At 36.8% G+C, this 5,004-nt stretch overlaps 1 long non-coding RNA gene across 1 annotated transcript; it reads left to right on the top strand.

Annotated features, from left to right (window-relative positions):
• Positions 1–652: 652 nt before the first annotated feature.
• LOC147829773 (uncharacterized) lies at positions 653–1,962 on the top strand. The gene is made up of 2 exons (XR_015448510.1): positions 653–719; positions 850–1,962. It is a non-coding gene; the product is annotated as an uncharacterized LOC147829773 (long non-coding RNA).
• Positions 1,963–5,004: the final 3,042 nt, after the last annotated feature.

Here is a 5,004-nt window from a genome sequence, read left to right as displayed (position 1 = left end):
AGACTGTTCAAATGTAAAGGGATAAAATCCCTGATGATCTGGCTTTGATGGAAGTGGTCAGACAGAGAATTCAGAGATGACAGTGGCTTGCATGGAAAGGACATGATAGCCTAGGAAAATGCCCAATATTTGGTTATTTTCTCAAAAATCCTGCTACCTATAATTCCTTCCTCTTCTGCCTATTACATTTCTGAACAGTGGAGCTGACAAATGAGCTCACCAACATCATGAGGAAATCAAAACAATAACAAAGCCTTCCCTGCTAAAAGAGAATCACAGTCACAAAATGTAGAAAACATGAAAAATATCTGTGAGTTTTTTGGGTGTTTTCTGACAAATCCTATCACAGATAAAGGGACAGCAAGAGAAGGTATGATGAAACTTGAAGGCAGCAATGTAACAATAGACAGCTGAGTCCATCCATTGGTCTCTAGAGAAAGTACATTTTCTGAATGAAATTCTGTAACATTTTGGTCATACCTAGGATATCTGCAGACACTGGGCTTGTGCTAAGTTACTGAGATGAACCAGCCCTGCTTCTGTGCCCAGCCCTGCCCAGCAACCTTGGTGATTTGCATGTGCCCAGGGCACAGGCCACTCCCCTGAGGACTCCTTCATAGGCTGCTCACACCCTGTGCAGGATTCAGTCCCAGTCAGGACACAGCATGGACATGAGGGCCCTGCTCAGCTCCTGGGGCTCCTGCTGCTCTAGCACCCAGGTAATGAAGGGCAGCACTGGGGATTTGCTCAGCCCAGTGAAGCTGGTGCTGCCTAGCCAATGAGAGAAGTCTTCTGGTAACAAGATTAATTGTGTGGGTAATTTTTTGTTTGTGTGTTTCCAATTTCAAGTGCCATATGTGACATTCAGTTGACCCAGTCTCCATCCTCCCTGTCTGCATCTCCAGGAGACAGAATCACCATCACTTGTGAGGCCAGTTACGACATCAGCAAATACGTAAGTTGGTATCAGCAGAAACCAGGGAAAGCCCCTAAGTTCCTGATCTATGATTCAGTCAATTTGCAACCTGGTGTCCTTCAGAGGTTCAGTGGCAGTGGATCTGGGACAGATTTCATTCTCACCATCAGCGTCCTGGAGCCTGAGGATTTTGCAACTTATTACTATCAACAGCATCAGAGTTATCCTCCCACAGTGATACAAGCCATAGCATAAACCACCCAGGGAAACAGAAGTTTGAGGCTGAGCTGCCACAGCTACTCCTCCAGACATGTCTGTCTGCTGAAAGCATTTCTCAGATGCAGGAAGCCTACACTTAGGCGTCACTGTTGTGTCATCTGTTGGGACTCATACAGAAGAGGTAACATTATGGATATTCCAAACAGATATTGTTTTAAATCTGGATAACAGATTTTAAATTACTATCTTTACTAATTTACTAATTTATTTGAATCTATGTTGTTAACACACATTATTTGTAGATATTAATGGGATTTGTGGTGATGGTTCTATGTACACAAACAGTGTATATTGATCACATCCATCCACACTTCTACTCTGGACCCTCTTCACCCCTGTCCTTAGAAATCTTTCATCTATTTTCTCATCTACATTTTTTCTTTTAGTTTTCTTTATATGAGAGAGCACTATGATACTTATTATTTTTATGTCTGGATTATTTTGCTTAATAAGATGTCCTCCAGTTCCATCTATTTTGCTACAAATGGTAGGTTTCCTTATTTATGGCTGAGTAATACCCTTACATATATATTTCATATATTTTCTTTCATCCCTTGATGGCCACATTAAGAGATTCCATATATAGTTGTTACAAATATAGCCATTCACTTATCTCTTCTGTATGCTGACTTCATCTCCTTTTGGAATATACCCAGGAGTTGGAGAGCTACATCAGGTGATAGTTTTATTAATTTTTGCAAGAATTTCCATAGTGTTTTCCATGGTAGTGTTACTAATTTACATTTCTTCAAATCCTTGTGAGCATTTTTTTTTAATATTAGTCATTCTAACTGTGGTGAGATGACTCTAACAAATGCTGCTAAGAGCACTGGGTATCTACATGCTGAAGATTGAAACTTGAGTTCTTCTCTTATCCTGTACAAAAATCAGTTAGAAATTGGTCAATGACTTTAAACTAACAACTGAAACTATGAACCTACCAAAGGAAAGCAAGGTAAATGTTCCAGATATTGATGCGGGTAATTTTTTCTGAACAAAACTAATTGCTCAAGAAACAAAGGCAAAACTTAAATAGGATTACATTAAATGGAAAAGTGTTTTCATAGCAAAGGAAAAATCAACAGAGTGAAAAGTGAAGCTAAGAATGTTCTAAAATATTTGCCCTTGATTCAACTGACAGAAGCTTACCAGGCAGAATCTATAAACAACTCAAAAAGCTAGACAACAAAAAGTCAAGTAATCCAATTAAATCTTGGGTCATGTGTGAATAGATAGTTTGCAAGGAAAAAATACAAGTGGTCAATAAATATATGGAAAATACCCAATACTGCAATTAATCATCAAGAAAATAGAAATAAGCTACAGACTCTAATATAATAGACTTATTGTTTTGGTAATGAAACATGTAGATGCCAGAAACAGGATTCTCTGATCCTGCCTTGGGAGCTAAAGAAGACATGGAAGCTATAAGCTGCTGAACCAGGAGGCCTATCAACTTCCCTATTTGGTCCAGGCATTGAGTCCTGATGCTGTCAGCTGCCTAGAGCCCCTCACAGGTGATAGTTAGTCCTCACTTCTGTCCATTTGTCTCTGTTTGTCATTGCCACTTTAACCCGCTGGAAAATAAAAGGAAGTAAAGCATCTTTAAATCTCTAGGAATTAGCAATAAATGAAAATTTGGAGTACTTGTATTGGGGATGTTGGGACTTGCATTTGCCTATGTGACAGAACTCAAATGTTGTTCAAGCCCATGGGTAGTCACCGCTCTTTCAGTGTTGACTTCAGATTTAAAAAGAAATCTAGATGTTGGAGACTAGCAGAATCACCCAGCTGAGCTCGTTCTGAATCATTGGAGTCATGGTTTATGCAAGCATCCATAAACATGAATATAATTACTCAATGTTGTGAAGTGCCAGGTTCTTGAATGGTTGGTTACTCACTGTTAATTTGATAAACTGATTAATATAATAGTGAACATTCATGGACACAGGTACATTTTATTAAAATTGTAGAAATACAAATACTTCAAAAGCTAACTAGAAAAAGAAAATATAGAGGAAATTAAAAGCTAAAATGTCAAACAGCTGTAGAATTTAGTCCAATACTTTTTCTCCAACTAGTGACAGGATCATATGGCTTTTTTCTTTCCTCTGTTTAAATGATGACTTTTGGGGGTGGATCTTCCAATGCTGAACCAACACTGCCATCCCTATAACAAAACCACTTTCTACATCCTGCTAGATCTGACTTCCGATAGTTTGTGTTGTTAAACAAATTTCTAACTATGTTCATACTTTTTTTTTCCATTATCTTTATCCAGTTTTAGGATTAGCATAATGTTGAGCTCCTAAAATGAGGGGAGAAGTGTTCCTTCTTTTTTCTGCTTTAATTGTTTGATATAATTTATCAGTTAAAATGTATATGAGCCTGCTGTTGTCATATATGTAGGTTTTCAAGCTGGGAATATACTTTCTTTAATAGGTGCTATTCAAATTTTATATTTCCTCCAGAGTTAGTTCCATTTGTTTGTCTTCCAAGGTACTTCTTAGAAGTTGTCAAATTTATTTCAAAACAGATTTTTGTAATATGCTTTCTATATCCTTTTAAATTCTGTATAATCTGTAGTAATGTCTCCTAGATCTTAATATTGTCATTTAAAAAATGTATAACTGATATTGTGTAACAGGAAGAAAAGGTCTAAAAGAGCAGGGTAATTGGGAGGGGTAGGGGAAGGAAAAAAAGGGAAAGGAAAAAATATGAGAAGAGAAAAAAATGGAAACAAGGTCTTTGCAAATAAGGAAGGGTTGAGGAGGTGTAGGGAGGGCAAGGGAAGGGGAAAAAATAAGAACCAAGAGACTCATGTAATGGTACAAGATCCCAATGATGAATGTAACTGTATTGTATACCTAAAATGTACCAATAGAGTTAATGGGGAAATGAAAAAGCTAAAATGTCTTTGCATGCATAGAATAAATATAGTTCTTTTATAGAAATATTGAATGAAATACAATGCTGTTTATTTTTAAATGTCAATACCTAACCAAGTAATTATAATGACTCTTTACATATATTATAGTTAGTGAATATATTTAAATTTACATTTTATAAATACATATATATGTCTGTGTGTATATATATGTATGTAAATATGTAATACATGTGTGATTATCAGGTCTAGCATCACTAATCAAAGCTTTCAGGCTGCTGGGATATGTAGAATAACGGCAACTATCAGCAAAGAGCTAGAGTATGGAGATTCTCAATCCAAGCATTACACACAGTCTATTAAGCAATGGGTATTAAAGAATTCTGTGGCTTTGCATAATCACTTATCTATGAGTTATACACCTTTGAGGAAATGGTTGCCTTTGTGCATCTGCAGTAAATTACTTGGTCTTATAATTTTAAAAAGTATAGTACTGTGCTATTACAGAATGCTTTTAGCACATTACTAAGCATTTCATTTTTTGTTTTAAAATTTTTTTGAAAAAATCCACACTTGCGCAAAGGTTGTAAGTATATTGCACAGTGCTACCTTTTTTCCCCCATAAATCATTGTCAGTTGGTAGCCTAGTTTACCAACATTCTAAGATTTAACATGCATGTCCTACAAAGAGCCATACTCTTGGTTAAGCCCAGAACAACTATAGCACCAGGAAATCTTCATTGATACATCACTCCTTGGACCATGGATTTAACTCAGTGGTGCCATCCCCTGCCAAGCAAGTTCAGGGTCCTGAGTTCTATCCCCACTACCAAAAACAAAACAAAACTAAAACAAAATAACAATACATCACTCCTTCTTGACCTCAGGTTCATTTCACGTGTTCACAGTTGTCTCACTGATG

Source organism: Heterocephalus glaber, unplaced genomic scaffold (assembly GCF_053883595.1).
Source record: "Heterocephalus glaber isolate CG9 unplaced genomic scaffold, H.glaber_assembly_v1.0 deba00000470, whole genome shotgun sequence".
Taxonomy (NCBI): Eukaryota; Metazoa; Chordata; class Mammalia; order Rodentia; family Bathyergidae; genus Heterocephalus; species Heterocephalus glaber.
The sequence above is the reverse complement of the archived record's forward strand: the minus strand, read 5'-3'. Positions and strand labels throughout refer to the sequence as shown.